This window comes from Pongo pygmaeus, chromosome 2, assembly GCF_028885625.2.
Source record: "Pongo pygmaeus isolate AG05252 chromosome 2, NHGRI_mPonPyg2-v2.0_pri, whole genome shotgun sequence".
Taxonomy (NCBI): Eukaryota; Metazoa; Chordata; class Mammalia; order Primates; family Hominidae; genus Pongo; species Pongo pygmaeus.
The window spans coordinates 205,845,459-205,862,925 of NC_085930.1; the positions used below are offsets into that span (position 1 = coordinate 205,845,459).

Below are 17,467 nucleotides of genomic sequence, written 5' to 3' on the forward strand. Positions count from 1 at the left end.
CAGTTTATTTTTCAATATAGTAATCAAATATATTTCATCATACTTGATGGTCTCAGATATGTGTGGATTTTGGAGTTCCCCTTGGAACAGGTTGTAACATCTTATTGGCTCCATAATTCCGTAATTTTTAAAATCTGATCAGTTTTTAATAAGATCAGAGTTGATATTAGACTACCTAATCAGTTTCGTTAATGAGAAAATGAAATTGTGTTGTTTGCATTTTATCCAAGTTGGCTGTCATATTGGCTACATCTCATCAATACTTGAACAAATGCAAAATTAGAGCTTATCATGAAACACAATGTAATTCTTGAAGAAGATGCCATTTCTTTTTTTTTTTTTTTTTTTTTTAAGATAGAGTCTTTCTCTTGTCACCCAGGCTGGAGTGCAATGGTACGATTTTGGCTCACTGCAACCTTCACCTTCTGGGTTCAAGCAATTCTCCTGCCTCAGCCTCCCGAGTAGCTGGGATTACAGGCGCCCGCCACCACACCCAGCTAATTTTTGTATTTTTAGTAGAGATGGGGTTTCACCATGTTGGCCAGGCTCGTCTGGAGCTCCTGACCTCAGGCAATCTGCCTGCCTCAGCCTCCCAAAATGCAAGGTGTACAGATGTGAGCAACCACGCCTGGCCTCCATTTCTTTTTTGTAGTCTTTAATAAACAGCTGCTATCATTGCAGACTTGCTATTTAGGCACTTAGGAATTTTTCACTAGAAGGCATGTAAAGAAGGACCATGGGCATTTGTAATGAATTTAGCATTTATTCTTTGACTACATGACTGTCCCCAGAGCCGTAACTTTATTAATGAATTTTTTAGAAGCCATTTAGCTAGCAACTGAGCCTAACCAGCCACTCACCCTCGTTATTCAGTGCTCTTTTACTATTGTCTATTTCTCCTCCAACTTGGCTACATTCACAAAGTGATAAAAACCTGCATTTGTTTTCTTTCCTTTTCAGAGACAGGGTCTTGCTCTGTTGCTCAGGCTACAGTACAGTGACATGATCATGGTTCACTGTAGCCTCAAACTCCTGGGCTCAAGCAGTTTTCTCACTTCAGTCTCCCAAGTAGCTGGGACTACAGACATGTGCCACCATGTCCAGCTAATGTTTTCATTTTTTATCATAGAGACGGGATCTTGCCAGGTTGCTCAGACTGGGCTCAAAACTCCTGACCTCAAGTGATCCTCCTGCCTCAGCCTCCCAAAGTGCTGGGATTACAGGCAGGCATGACCACCTGTGCCAAGCCCCCTATTATCATTATTTTAAATAATAGCTTTATTAAAATATGATTCACATACCATTCACTTTATTTATTGAAATCTGCAATTCAATAGGTTTTAGAATATTCACAGAGCTGTGCATCGATCACCACAGTCACTTTTAGAAGCTTTCATTACCCTGTAGAGAAATCCATACCCCTTAGCCACTACCTCCTACTCTCCCCACCTACCTTCGCCCCCAGCCTTAGGCAACCATTGATTAATTTTTTTGTCGCTATAGATTTGCCTAATCTGGACAAATGGAATTGTACAATGTGTGATCTTTTGTGGCTTTTTTTCCCTCTTAGCACAGTGTTTTCAAAGTTCCTTTATGTCATAGTGTGTATCAATATTTCATTCCTTCTATGGCAGTATTCCATGGTAGAGACACACTGCATTTTGTTTATCTGTTCATCAGTTGGTGGATATTTGGCTTGTTTCCATGTATTCCATGTATTGGTCATTATGAATAATGCTGCTATGAAGATTGTTGTACAAGTTTTTGTGTGGACGTATATTTTTATTTTTCTGGGATATATGCCTAAGAGTGAAATTGTTGCATTATAGGATGACTGTACATTTAGCCTTTTGAGAAACTGCCAGACTGTTTTCTAAAGTGGCTACACCAGTTGGGTGCAATGGCTCACACCTGTAATCCCAGCTACTCAGGAGGCTCAGCTAGGAGGATGGCTTGAGCCCATGAATTCAAGACCAGCCTGGGCAAGATAGTGAAACCCGGTCTTGATTTTTAAAAAATCCAATTAAAATGACAAGAAAAGAAATACCCAAACAAAATGGTTACACGATTTTATGTTCCCACCAGTAATATATGTGGGTTCCAATTCCTCCACATCTTCACTGACTTTTTTTTTTTTTTTCTAGATAGGGGCTTGCTCTGTCTCTCAGGCTGCAGTGCAATGATGCCATCACAGTTCACTGCAGCCTTGACCTCCCAGGCACAAGTGATTCTCTCATCTCAGCCTCCTGAGTAGCTGAAAATTGCAGGTGTACGCCACCATGCCTGGCTAATTTTTATATTTTTTTCTGTAGTGATGGGATTTTACCATGTTGCCCAGGCTGATCTCATACTCCTGGTCTCAAGTGATCTGCCCACCTCAGCCTCCCTAAGTTCTGGAATTACAGGCTGCCACCATGCCCGGCCTTCACCAACATTTGCCATTATCTGTGTTTTTTTTTTTTCCTTTATACCTTAAAGCAGTATGAGAACAAGTGTCTTCAATTATAGGAAACAGTATAATCCCAGGGCATTGGGAGGCTGACAGGAAGATGTCTTGATGCCAGGAGTTTTTGTTGTTGTTGTTGTTTTTGACAGAGTCTCGCTCTGTCACCCAGGGTGGAGTGCAGTGATGGGGTCCACTGCAACCTCCGCCTCCCAGGTTCAAGTGATTCTCCTGCCTCAGCCTCCCGAGTAGCTGAGACTACAGGTACACGCCACTACTGCCCAGCTAATTTTTGTATTTTTGATAGAGTCAGAGTTTCACCATGTTGGCCAGGCTGGTCTTGAACTCCAGACTTCAGGTGATTTGCCTGCCTCAGCCTCCCAAAGTGCTGGGATTACAAGCATGAGCCACCATGCCCAACCTGACGCCAGGAGTTTTAGACTAGCCTGGGCAACCTAGCAAGACCTTGTCTCTACAGAATATTTAAAAATTAGCCAAATGTGGTGGTGCCTGTGTATAGTCTCTCTCCCTCTCTCTTTTTTTTTTCTTTCTAACTTTTTGTGACATGGTCTGGCTCTGTCACCCAGGCTGAAGTGCAGTAGTGTGATCATGGCTCACTGCAGCCTGAAACTCCTGGGATCAAGTGATTGATCCTCCCTCCTCATCCTACCAAGTAGTAGGGACCACAGGTGTATGCCACCCAGGTCTTGCTATGTTGCCCAGACTGGTCTTGAGCTCCTGGCCTCAAGCAATCCTCTCACCTTGGCCCCCCACAGGGCAAAGATTACAGGTATGAGCCACCATGCCTGGCCCCTACCCTGCCTATTGAGAACCAAAAGAAGGATCCAAATTCTCCTTAGCTCAACTCGAGCCATTTCCTGATTGCTTCATCAGCAAGGAGCTTGTTATTGGGCTGTCCAGGCCTCCCAAGCAGCACAGAAATGAGGTGAAGGAGTTTTCCTGCTGCTCCACTCTGTAAGGAGTTGGAGGGTGATGTTTACTCGTTTGCAGAGAGAGATGCCTTGTAGGCACCTCAGGATGGAGAGGACCCTGATTCCAATGTCCTTTTTTTCTTTCGAAACAGGACCTTGCCCTGTCACTCAGGATGGAGTTCAGTGGTCCAATCATGGCTCATTTTAGCCTCAAACTCCCAGGCTCAAGCAGTCCTACCATGTCAGCCTTCCCAGTAGCTGGGACTACAGGCAAGCATCGTGACACTCAGTGAATTTCGTTTTTATTTTTTTGTAGAGATGGGGCCTCAGTATGTTGCCACGGCTGACCTTGAACTCCTACACTCAAGGGATTTTCCTGACCTGGCCTCCCAAAGTATTGGTATTACAGGCATGAGCCATTGTGCCCACCGTCTCTGGTTCTTAACCTTCTGCCTCCCTCGTCCAGTTTTAAAGAATGTGTGTAATTACATGGGCTCTCCTAGATACTCCAGGATAATCTTGTTTTAAGGTCAGCTGACGAGCAACATTAATTTTATCTGCACTCTTAATTCCACCTTTCTATGTAATTGTGCTGTGTAACATAGGACATGAGCAATTGGTGGGGGTGGGGGTTATTACTTTGGCCACCACAGTAACTATTTTATGCCAGGTACTCAGCTAAGCACTGGTGAATTAAGCATGAATAACACACACTCCCTAATCTCCATCCATTCTTGGGAGGAGCACCTCACCTGCCATGCTCCTGAGAATCTGGGGAGTCAAAGAAGTCTTCCATGAGGAGGTGATGCCAAAGCGGACAAGTGACAGAGGAGTCAAAGCTAGCTAGGAAGAGAGTAGAGGTTTAAGGGGAAACATATTATAAGCAGAGGATATCACCCACTTCAGAGACTCCCAGAGGAGAAAGAGTTTGCATTGAAGGGGCAGATGAGGCTCAGTTGGACTCCACAGCAGATGAAATGGAGAGGGGCAAGCAGTGAGGCTGCCTTGCAAGGCAGGGCAGAGCAGGGGCTGTTAAGGAGTTTGGACTTAATCCCTGAGGCAAGGAGAAGTGATGTAAATGGGGGAGTAACATGATGAGATTCATGGATTAGAGACATGGCTCAGGCTGCTGTAGAGAAGGCACCAGGGAGAGCGGATGGCTCAATGGGTGTGCAGGAGACCTCTCACTGAGTTTAGGGAGAGGTTTTTTAAACAGAAGAAGTTTGAGTAATTTAAATGATGATGGGAAGGAGCTAAAAGTGGGGGATAGGTTAAAGATACAGGAAAGTGGGAGGAAGAACTGACAAGTGAGGTTCCAGAGAGGGCAGGAGAAGAGGAGATTCTCACAGGGGGATTAACACTTTCTTTTCTTTTTTCTTTCTGAGACAGAGTCTCACTCTGTCACCCAGGCTGGAGTGCAGTGGCACAATCTTGGCTCATTGTAGTGCAGACTTCCCAGGCTTAAGGGGTTCTCCCACCCCAGACTCCCAAGTAGCTGGAACTACGGGTGTGCACCACCACCACACCTGGCTAATGTTTCTTTTTTTGGTAGACACAGAGTCTCACTATTTTGTGCTGATTGGTCTCCAACTCCTGGCCTCAAGTGATCCTCCTGCCTAGGCTTCCCAAATTGCTGGGATTACAGGCATGAGCCACAATGCCTGGCCTCTGATAGTTCTGTATTCTCTAGAGTTGTCTTTACTTTGTGCTAGTGTGTCCCTCATTGTGCTAATCCTCTGTAAAAATTAATACCTTTTCTTTTTTTCAAGATGGAGTTTCACTCTTGTTGCCCAGGCTGGAGTGCAATGGCGCTATCTTGGCTCAGCGCAACCTCCACCTGCCTGGTTCAAGCGATTCTCCTGCCTCGGCCTCCCGAGTAGTTGGGATTACAGGCATGTGCCACCATGCCCAGCTAATTTTGTATTTTTAGTAGAGATGGGGTTGCTCCATGCTGGTCAGGCTGGTCTCGAACTCCTGACCTCAGGTGATCTGTCTGCCTTGGCCTCCCACAGTGCTGGGATTACAGGCATGAACCATTGTGCCTGGCCAAAATTAATACTTTTTATATTAAATTTACATATATATACATTTTTTCTTTTTGATACCGGGTCTCGCACTGTCACCCAGGCTGGAGTACAGTGGCACAACCTCTGCTCACTGCAGCCTCCACCTGCCAGGCTCAAGCAATTCTCCTGCCTCAGCCTCCCGAGTAGCTGGGATTACAGGTAAGTGCCACCACACCCAGCTGATGTTTGTGTTTTTTGTAGAGACGAGGTTTCGCCATGTTTCCCAGACTGTTCTCAAACTCCTGAGCTCAAAGCAGTCCACCCATCTTGGCCTCCTAAAGTGCTGGGATTACAGGTGTGAGCCACCTTGCTCATTCTAGTTTAAACTTTTGAATGGTTTGTGTCTCCCGATTGGACTCCCTACAAGTACAGAGTCGATGCTAGGAAGGGTACCAGGAGATAGACACACACAGATGGGATTTGGGAGTAGGTTTGGTTATCCAAGGAGCAGTGCTGAGCTCCTTGCTTAATGGGATATGGGATGCTGGTGATTTCCAGGAAGTGACTTCACAATGACTCAAGCTACCATATACTGTTGATTGTGAAATGCCAGTTGAAGCATATGTCCTGTGAGCTTAGGGCTGCTACAGGTTGACCACTGCAGCAGTAAAGATGACTCTGAAGAATGGCATGGGATGGATCCTTTCGAATGCACTTGAGCAGCGGTCTCCAACCACAGGGCCACAGAGCTGGAGGTGAGCAGCAGGTGAGTGAAGGGAAACTTCATCTGTATTTCTAGCCCCTCCCATCGCTTGCATGACCACCTGAGCTCCATGTCCTGTCAGATCAGCAGCAGCATTAGATTCTCATAGGAACACAAACTCTGTTGTGAAGTGTGCATGCGAGGGATCTAGGTTGTGTACGCCTTAAGAGACTCTAATGCCTGATATTCTGTTACTGTCTCCCATCACCCCAGATGGACAGTCTAGTTGCAGGAAAACAAGCTCAGAGATCCCACTGAGTCTACGTTATAGTGAGTTGTAGAATCATTTCATTATATATTACTATGTAGTAATAATAGAAATAAAGTGCACAATATATGTAATGCACTTGAATCATCCTGAAATTATTCCCTCACTCCCAGTCTGTGGAAAAATTGTCTTCCACACATTCACTCTGTTTTATGGTAGAGGCAGGGTCTTAATATATTGCCCAGGCTGATCTCAAACTCCTGGCCTCAAGTAATAGACCTCTCTCAGCCTCCCAAAGTGCTGAGATTACAGGCATAAGCCACCACCCTCAACCAAGACTTTCTTAAACCAAATAAAAATTAAGTGAGATTACTTGAGCCCAGGTGGTCAAGGCTGCAGTGAGCCTGATTGCACCACTGCACTCCAGCCTAGGTGACGGAGTGAGACTGTCTCAAAAAATAAAATAAAATACAAATTAACCCTTTATGACGTTCCCAGTAACTTTCCCTCCTAAGTGTTCCCCACAAATCTTTGAATTCTGTTTAATTTTCACATAACATTTAAGACATTTAAGAACTTATGTCTGTCTGTGTCATCCCTTTATGTCAAAAGATGTCTTTTTGTCACTTCCAGCTGGATCTACCATGAACGACTTCTGAATCCAGGAAGAGAGACTGACTGGGCAACATGTTATTCAGGTACAAAAAGATTTGGACTGTAACTCAAAAATGATCAAATGATAGTGCATGCATCAAGTGCAATGGGAAGCTCTTCTGGAGAGTGAGAAAAGCTTCCAGTTAAGGTGACATTGAAGCCAAGTCCTGAAAGATGAGGAAGAGTTGTATGAGAGTGGGGAGGGAAGGGGGAGGTGGCAGGATGGGGAATGGGCTGGGATGGGATGGAGCAAACTGCCCAGGAAGGGAAACCAGCACTGTACAGACCTGAACAACGAAGATGGCATATTTTGTTCAGGGAATGGTGAATTAAGTGTGGCAGGAATGCTTTGTAGAGACAGTAATTTGCTTGTATGGAATTTTGCCTGAGAGACCTCATTGCAGTTTCTGATTTTTTGATGTCGTCATCCATCACTGTCCTTGTCAAATAGTTTGGAATGGGTATAATGATGACAATAACCCCAAGCGTAATATTTCTTTAATTCTCACAGAATCACAGGTAGGTGCCACAGTTATCCCTATTTGATGAATGGAGTGATGAAGCCTTGGGAATAATGAATGATTTGCCCAAGCTCACCTGGATATTAAGACTGAGTCAAATGTTGGGTCTGGTGTGACTTTAATGTTTGCTTTGTTCATGAGCACCACGTATTGCCTCTCCTATGCAGTTAAGCGGTAGACAGGTGACAGAAAAGCCCATGTTTGTCTCTACTCACACACTTGTGACTGAATGTATGTATGGAGTTTCTACACCAAATTCTTCAGTGCTCTGGATATTAACTGGGTGTCCCATGACTTTATTCTGACACTACCTGGAGTTAGCACAGACCCTACAAGTTAGGGCCTCAGTCCCACGAGACCATCCTGACTTCAGATGCCAATGGCAAGTCCTAAGTTGTCACCTGTACTTTTGACCAACCTGTTACAAATCGGGGGTTCCCATAACTGTTTTCTTGGGTTTAATAATTTGCTAGAACAGTTTATGGAACTCAGAAAAACAGTTTATTTTCTTTTTTTCTGAGAGAGAGGGTCTTATTTTGTTGCCCAGGCTGGTGTGCAATGGTGCAGTCATAGCTCATTGCAGCCTTGATTGTCTGGGCCCCAGTGGTTCTCCCATCTCAGCCTCCCTAGTAGCTGAGACTACATGCCTGCAACACCACATCTGGCTAGTTTCTTTTATTTTTTGTATAGATGGGGTCTTGTTGTGTTGGCCAGGCTGGCCACAAATTCCTGGTCTCAAGTGATCCTCCCACCTCAGCCTCTGAAAGTGCTGGGATTACAGATGTGAGCCACCACATCTGGCCAGTTCATTTCCTATTACTGGTTCATTGTGAAGGATACATCTCAGAAACAGTCAATGAAAGAGACGTGCATGCTGGATGCAGTGGTTCATGCCTGTAATCTCAGCACTTTGGGAGGACAAGGTGGGAGGATCGCTTAAACTCAGGAGTTTGAGACCAGCCTGGGCAACATGGTGAAAACCTGTCTCTATAAAAAATTTAAAAAAAAAAAAAAAAATAACCGGTGTGGTGTTGTGCACCTAGAGTTCCAACTTCTAGGGAAGCTGAGATGAGAGGATGCCTTGAGCTGCGGACTGGGGAGGCTTAGGTTACAGTAAGCTGAGATTGTGCCACTGCACTCTAGCTTGGACAAAAGAGCCTGATCCTGTCTCAAAAAAAAAGAAAGATACCCAGGGCAAGTTAAGTTCGGAGGAGCACAGAGCTCCCATGCCCTCTGTTGAACATGCGACCCTCCCAGCATCTCCTGTGTCCAGCAACCCTGAAAGCTCTGCAAACCCCATTCAGGGTGTTTATGGAGGCTTTATTATGCAAGCATGATTGATAAAATCTTTGGCTGTTGGTGATTAAGTCAGTCTCCAGCCCCTCTTCCTCCTGGAGTTCAGTGCATGAGGCTGAAAGTTCCAAGCCTCTTACCATGTGGTTGCATGGTAATCAGCCCTCCTCTTGAAGAAATGTAGGAGCTTGCAGTCACCCAGTCATCTCAACAACATCCCCAAATGCATTCTTACCATGCTGGAGATCCCAAAGTTCTTAGAGGCTCTTGTGTTAGAAACCTGGGACCAAGACCAAATATTAAAACAAAAGATGTTCTTGTCACATCTATCACTGAGGTCTTTCTAAGAGCTTTAGAAGCTCTGTGCCAGGAACCAGGGACAGAGATGAAATATATATTTCTTTTCTTTTTTTTTTTTGAGACAGAATCTCCCTGTGTCATCCAGGCTGGAGTGCAGTGATGTGATCATAGCTCACTATAGCTTTGGCCTTCTGAGATCAAGCGATCCTCCCATCTCAACCTCCCAAGTAGGTAGGACTACACATGCATGTCACCCATGCCCAGCTCATTTTTGTAGAGTCGGAGTTTCACCATGGTGGCCAGGTTGGCCGTGTTGGCCAGATGGGGTCTTCTTTTGTTGCCCAGGCTGGCCGCAAATTCCTGGGCTCAAGTGATCCTCCCACCTCTTCCTTGTAGAGATGCGATTTAGTTATGTCGTCCAGGCTGATCTCAAACTCCTGGGCTAAATCGATTGTCTCACTTCAGCCTCTCAAGTAGCTAGGACTACAGGCGCATACCACCATGTCGGGCTAATATTTGTTTTTATTTTTTTTCTAGAGGTGGGGGTCTCACTATGTTGTTCATGCTAGTTTCAAACTTCGGGCCTCAAGTGTTCCTCCTGCCTTGACCTCCCAAAATGTTGGGATTCTGGGTGGGAGCCATCATGCCCAGCAATCACAAGGGTCTTTATAAAAGAAAGAGAGTAGGAGATTCAGAATTGGAGCAGGAGATGTGGTGACGAAAGCAGAGGTGAGAGAGGGAGATTTGAAGATGCTTCACTTCTGGCTTTGAAGATGGAGTCAGGGGCCATGATCCAAGGAATGGGGGTGGCTTCTAGAAGCTGGAAAAGCCAAGGGAACACTTTAGAGTCTCCAGAAGGAATGCAGCCCTGCTGACACCTTGACTTTAGCCTTAATAGACCTAGTTTGGGTTTCTGGCCCCTAGAACCGTAAGATGGTAGTTTTGTGGTGTTTTAAGCCACTAAATGTAGGAAACTGCAAACTATGTTGCAGCGGCAAGAAGAAATGAACATGAAGCCAGGCATGATGGCTCATGCCGGTAATCCCAGCACTTTAGGAATTTAGGCAGGAGGATCACTGGAGGCCAGGAGTTCAAGACCAGTCTGGGCAACATAGTAAGACCTTGTCTCTACAAAAAATGAAAAAATTGGCCAGGCGTGGTGGCTCACGCCTGTAACTCCAGCACTTTGGGAGGCCGAAGCGGGCAGATTACCTGAGGTCAGGAGTTCGCGACCAGCCTGGCCAACATTGCGAAACCCCGGCTCTACTAAAAATACAAAAAGTAGCTGGGTGTGGTGGCACGCACCTGTAATCCCAGCTACTTGGAAGGCTGAGGCAGGAGAATCACTTGAATCTGGGAGGTGGAGGTTGTAGTGAGCCGGTATCAGACCATTACACTACAGCCTGGGCAAGAAGAGTGAAGCTCTGTCTCAAAATAAAATAAAATAAAATACTAAAAAATTTAGCCAGGCATGATGGCATGAACCTGGAGTCCCAGCTACTGGGGAGGCTGAGGTGGGAGGATCGCTTGAGCCTGGAAATTTGAGGTTGCAGTGAGCTGTGATTGTGCCACTGCACTCCAGCCTTGGTGACAGTGAGATCTTGAAAAAAAGAAGAAAGTAAAGATAGAAGAAATGAGCACAGTGGGCATGGGGACAGATGGCAATGTTAAATAGAATGGTCAGGGGTGGCCTCCTAAGTGAAAATTGAGTAAAGACTTGAAGGAGGGGAAGGAGCTGGCCAAGGTGCTGAGGGAAGAGAACTGTAGGCAGAAACAATAGAATAAAGTGTCTGAGGTGTGTCTGAGGCTCTGGAAGGAGGCCCATGGAGCAGACGGAGAGAGGGAGAGAATTAGGGGAGGGGGCCAGGGAGTTGCTGGGTGGGGATCAGTACAAATCACTTAAGCCCCGGGAGGTTATTGCTGGGGCTTTGGCTTTTACTCTGACTCAGATGGGAACTGCGGGAGGGTTCTGAGCAGAGCGACGACGTGGTCTGTCTCCTGATTTAAAAGCATTCTCTGGCTGCTGAGTTGAGAAAGACTATGGGAAGATGTGGGTAGAAGCATGGGGGCCAAGCTTTGGCAACATCCAGGCGGGAGATGATGGTGGTCCTGACCAGGGTCATGTGGTGTTGAGAGATGGTCAGAGGGGAGAGGTAGGGGAGGAGGCCAGGGAGTTGCTGGGTGGGGATCTTTAGTACATGTCGAAGACAGTCAACAGGATTTCCTGACAGACTGGATATGGGGTGTGAGAGAAGGCAGGGGTCAAGGTTGAGTTTGATTGTTACTGAAATTATGAAGTAATTTTAAAAAACACTACTGCCTTTCCCAATCCTACCAAGTATGGGATGCTAGATTAAAGACATCTCTTCAGGCTCATTGCGGTGGCTCATGCCTGTAGTCCCAGCTGTTTGGTAAGCAGAGGTGGGAGTATCTTTTAAGGGCAGGTGTTCAAGACCAGCCTGGACAACACAGCAAGATCTGCTCTTTACAAAAATATTTTTCAAAATTAAATTAATGTAGCTAGGCGTGGTGATGTGTACTTGTAGTTTCAGCTACTCAGGAGGCTGAAGTGGGCAGATCTCTTGAGGTCAGGAGTTTGAGGCCAGCTTGGGCAACATAGCAAGACCCCTCACTCTACAAAAAAATTAAAAAACTAACCAGGCATGGTGGCACTCAACTGTACTACCAGCTACTGGGGAGCTGAGGCAGGAAGATGGCTTGAGCCCAGGAGGTCGAGGCTGCAGTGAGCTGTAAGTGCACAGCTGCACTCCAGTCTGGGTGACAGAGCAGGACCTGTCTCACAATACAAATAAAAATACAAGTAAAATAATGAAATCTCAAGTCAGAGCCTTTTGGCTCTGCAGCCCTTGCAACCCCTCAGCCGTGCAGTGGGGTTTGCGTCACTGGGAATGAGGAGACCCCTGCCCGGTGTTGTTGCCTGACTAATCAGTGTTTTAAAACATATATTAATCGGGGTGGGCGCGGTGGCTCACACCTGTAATCCCAGCACTTAGGGAGACCCAGGCGGGTGGATCACCTGAGGTCAAGAGTTCAAGACCAGCCTTGCCAACATGGCGAAACTCCTTCTCTACTAAGAAAATACAATAATTAGCTGGACATGGTAGTGGGCCCCTGTAATCCCAGCTACTTGGGAGGCTGAGGTAGGAGAATCGCTTGAACCTGCGGGGCGGAGGTTGCAATGAGCTGAGACTGCACCACTTCACTCCAGCCTGGGCAAAAGAACAAGACTTTGTCTGAAAGAAAAAAAGAAAGTATTATATCAACATGTAATGGTTTTATTATTAATATGTAATGAATATTAAATATTTTTAAAATCTTGTATTATATTAACGTGTAATGGCTTTAATATGTGATGAATAATATTTAAGAACTTGTGTCTTATTTTCTAGTTTTAATATAATTATCTACAGAAAGAAATAGTCTTAGAGATCTTCAATAAAGTTAAAAAATGTAAAGGGATGTTAGATCCCAAAAGATTGAGAATTTCTAGTTTAGAAATATTCAGAGTAAGCCACATACTACTTGCTACTTGAACTATTTTTTTTCTTTGATTTTTATTTTAGGAGATGGGGTCTCACCCTGTCACCCAGGCTTGAGTACAGTAGTGCTATCAGCTCGCTGCAGCCTTGAACTCCTGGGCTAAGGATCCTCCTACCTGAGCCTCCTGAGTAGCTGGGACTGTAGGTATACATGACGATACTTGGCTAATTTTTAAATTGTTTTGTAGACGTGGGGTCTCACTTTGTTGGCCAGGCTGGTGTCAAACTCATGGCCTCAAGTGACCCTTCCACCCCTGCCTCCCATCCTAGAGGTGTGTGCCACCACAAGGAGCACTTGTTCAATGTTCTAAAAAACAAATTTCTAAAGTAAGGCTGTGGGATGATGGCAGGAAGATCAAAGAAAAACAGAAGAATAAGTTAAAATGACTTATTCACACATATTCTTTTGACAGCAAGAAGAACTTTTAGTATATACATTCCTTACAAACAAACAAAAGGCAGATAAACAATGTTGTATACGAACTTCAACACACACCGTACAATATTCCCATTTTGCTGACATAAGTTATGGAAATTTCGTTGTTTACTTGAGTGTCGCTACCAGTATTTTGCTTCTCTGATGATTTTTATCAACTTCCTCATCTGTTAACTTCTCTCCAAGGTATGTCATATCATGACATACTGCTGCTGCACGAACATGGCCAGTGTCTTCCTGTTAAACATGTAGAATGCTTTCCTAATTTCTCTTTTTACCCTCTGTCTTTGTGTTTTGCATTTTTCTTACTCTTATTGTCAGAAACTCCAGAAAGTCAGTCGTACTAATTTATCACCATTTGCTTTATTAATTTATACTTTGCTTATATGGAATTTTGCCCAACAGACCTCATTACAATTTCTAACCTGTTTTATTTTGTTTTTCTTCTGAGACAGAGTCTCCCTCTGTTGTCCAAGGCTGGAGTGTAGTAGTGCTATCCCAGCTGACTGCAGCCTCAACCTTCCAGGCTGAAGCGATCCTCCCATCTCAACCTCCCACGTGGCTGAGACTATAGGTGCTTGCCACTATGCCCAACTAATATTCGGAATTTTCCTATACGTGGATTCCAGAGGGGTGACAGTGAAACGTGAGTAAGCATGGATTTTGGTATATGCAGAGATGGGGGGCTGGAACTAATTCTGTATACTGAGGGACGACTGTATATGTTTTTACAATTATGCTGTAGGATACATACTGTTGCATAGCCTTGAAAATAATAATTTTTAATCGAGTGGAATAATAATAATATTGATAAAAGTAGCAGCTGGCCAGGTGTGGTGGCTCCCACTGGTAATCGCAACACTTTGGGAGGCTGAGGCAGGAGGATGGCTTGAGGCCAAGAGTTTGCGATAGGCCTTGGAAACAAAGGGAGTCACCATCCCTACAGAAAAATACATGAATTAGCCTAGTGTGGTGGCATGTTCCTGTAGTCCCAGCTCCTTGGTAGGCTGAGGTGGGAGGATCACTTGAGCCCAGGGAGGCTGAGACTGCAGTGAGTCATGATCAGGCCTCTGCACTCCAGCCTGGGTGACAGAGTGAGACCCTGTCTCAAAACGACAAAAAAGTAGCAGCTAACATCAACTGACCTTTTACCAGGTACCTATTAATACCATAGTTTAATTTCTTATAACTGTTTCTTATTTCACTTACCAACTCTGTCTTCAGTTACTCCCAGATTTTTACTGTGTTTGTACAGATGACCTTTTGTTTAGATTGAATTGTCTCCCCAGAAGTAAGATTACTGTGAGTCACGGTGAATGGACGTTCTCATTACCCTTGATGTAAATTGACAAGGTTTTGGGTGCCTCCCAGCTATAATCTTAGCACTTTGGGAGGCTAAGACAGGAGGATTGCTTGAGGCCAAGAGTTGGAGGAGGCAGTATGGCAGTATGGTGAGACCCTGTCTCTATTATTTTAAAAAATTGACAAGCTTTACCCTGGAAGGCTTATACACAATTTAAACACCCCTTATAGTATAAGAAAGTGCCCATTTCACTGCACCTTTGCCAGCACAGGGTATTATAATTTAGTAAGTCATTTTTTGTTTGATTATTTTAAATAGATAAAAGATCTCATATTACTTTACTTGTCACATTTCAACATCTTTCCTTAGCTTATTAGCTCTGTTTCTTTTCTGTCTGTAAATGGTTGTTGTTGTTTTGTTCTTTGAGACAGGGTCTTGCTCTGTCACCAGGCTGGACTGTAGTGGCATAATCATGCCTCACTGCAGCCTTGACCTGCCAGGCTGAAACTTCAGCATTCTGAGTAGCTGGGACTACAAGTGTGCACCACCACTCCCAGCTAATTTTTTTCTTTTTTTGGATAGAGACAGGGTCTCACTGTGTTGTCCAGACCAGTCTCTAGCTCCTGGCCTTAAGCAATCCTCCTGCATTAGCTTCTGAAATTGCTGGAATTTCAGGCATGAGCCACCATGCCTGGCCTGGGCTAGTTTTCTATTTTTAGTAGAGATGGGGTTGCTCCATGCTGGTCAGGCTGGTCTCGAACTCCTGACCTCAGGTGATCTGTGTGCCTTGGCCTCCCAAAGTGCTGGGATTACAGGCATGAGCCATTGTGCCTGGCCAAAATTAATACTTTTTATATTAAATTTACATATATATACATTTTTTCTTTTTGATACCGGGTCTCGCACTGTCACCCAGGCTGGAGTACAGTGGCACAACCTCTGCTCACTGCAGCCTCCACCTGCCAGGCTCAAGCAATTCTCCTGCCTCAGCCTCCCGAGTAGCTGGGATTACAGGTAAGTGCCACCACACCCAGCTGATGTTTGTGTTTTTTGTAGAGACGAGGTTTCGCCATGTTTCCCAGACTGTTCTCAAACTCCTGAGCTCAAAGCAGTCCACCCATCTTGGCCTCCTAAAGTGCTGGGATTACAGGTGTGAGCCACCTTGCTCATTCTAGTTTAAACTTTTGAATGGTTTGTGTCTCCCGATTGGACTCCTACAAGTACAGAGTCGATGCTAGGAAGGGTACCAGGAGATAGACACACACAGATGGGATTTGGGAGTAGGTTTGGTTATCCAAGGAGCAGTGCTGAGCTCCTTGCTAATGGGATATGGGATGCTGGTGATTTCCAGGAAGTGACTTCACAATGACTCAAGCTACCATATACTGTTGATTGTGAAATGCCAGTTGAAGCATATGTCCTGTGAGCTTAGGGCTGCTACAGGTTGACCACTGCAGCAGTAAAGATGACTCTGAAGAATGGCATGGGATGGATCCTTTCGAATGCACTTGAGCAGCGGTCTCCAACCACAGGGCCACAGAGCTGGAGGTGAGCAGCAGGTGAGTGAAGGGAAACTTCATCTGTATTTCTAGCCCCTCCCATCGCTTGCATGACCACCTGAGCTCCATGTCCTGTCAGATCAGCAGCAGCATTAGATTCTCATAGGAACACAAACTCTGTTGTGAAGTGTGCATGCGAGGGATCTAGGTTGTGTACGCCTTAAGAGACTCTAATGCCTGATATTCTGTTACTGTCTCCCATCACCCCAGATGGACAGTCTAGTTGCAGGAAAACAAGCTCAGAGATCCCACTGAGTCTACGTTATAGTGAGTTGTAGAATCATTTCATTATATATTACTATGTAGTAATAATAGAAATAAAGTGCACAATATATGTAATGCACTTGAATCATCCTGAAATTATTCCCTCACTCCCAGTCTGTGGAAAAATTGTCTTCCACACATTCACTCTGTTTTATGGTAGAGGCAGGGTCTTAATATATTGCCCAGGCTGATCTCAAACTCCTGGCCTCAAGTAATAGACCTCTCTCAGCCTCCCAAAGTGCTGAGATTACAGGCATAAGCCACCACCCTCAACCAAGACTTTCTTAAACCAAATAAAAATTAAGTGAGATTACTTGAGCCCAGGTGGTCAAGGCTGCAGTGAGCCTGATTGCACCACTGCACTCCAGCCTAGGTGACGGAGTGAGACTGTCTCAAAAAATAAAATAAAATACAAATTAACCCTTTATGACGTTCCCAGTAACTTTCCCTCCTAAGTGTTCCCCACAAATCTTTGAATTCTGTTTAATTTTCACATAACATTTAAGACATTTAAGAACTTATGTCTGTCTGTGTCATCCCTTTATGTCAAAAGATGTCTTTTTGTCACTTCCAGCTGGATCTACCATGAACGACTTCTGAATCCAGGAAGAGAGACTGACTGGGCAACATGTTATTCAGGTACAAAAAGATTTGGACTGTAACTCAAAAATGATCAAATGATAGTGCATGCATCAAGTGCAATGGGAAGCTCTTCTGGAGAGTGAGAAAAGCTTCCAGTTAAGGTGACATTGAAGCCAAGTCCTGAAAGATGAGGAAGAGTTGTATGAGAGTGGGGAGGAAAGGGGGAGGTGGCAGGATGGGGAATGGGCTGGGATGGGATGGAGCAAACTGCCCAGGAAGGGAAACCAGCACTGTACAGACCTGAACAACGAGGATGGCATATTTTGTTCAGGGAATGGTGAATTAAGTGTGGCAGGAATGCTTTGTAGAGACAGTAATTTGCTTGTATGGAATTTTGCCTGAGAGACCTCATTGCAGTTTCTGATTTTTTGATGTCATCATCCATCACTGTCCTTGTCAAATAGTTTGGAATGGGTATAATGATGACAATAACCCCAAGTATAATATTTCGTTAATTCTCACAGAATCACAGGTAGGTGCCACAGTTATCCCTATTTGATGAATGGAGTGATGAAGCCTTGGGAATAATGAATGATTTGCCCAAGCTCACCTGGATATTAAGACTGAGTCAAATGTTGGGTCT

The 17,467-nt window shown here is 44.8% G+C and overlaps 1 pseudogene; it reads left to right on the plus strand.

Annotated features, from left to right (window-relative positions):
* The window catches only part of LOC134737575 (putative uncharacterized protein FLJ44672), a 62,590-nt pseudogene that overhangs the window by 14,834 nt on the left and 30,289 nt on the right, over positions 1-17,467 (plus strand).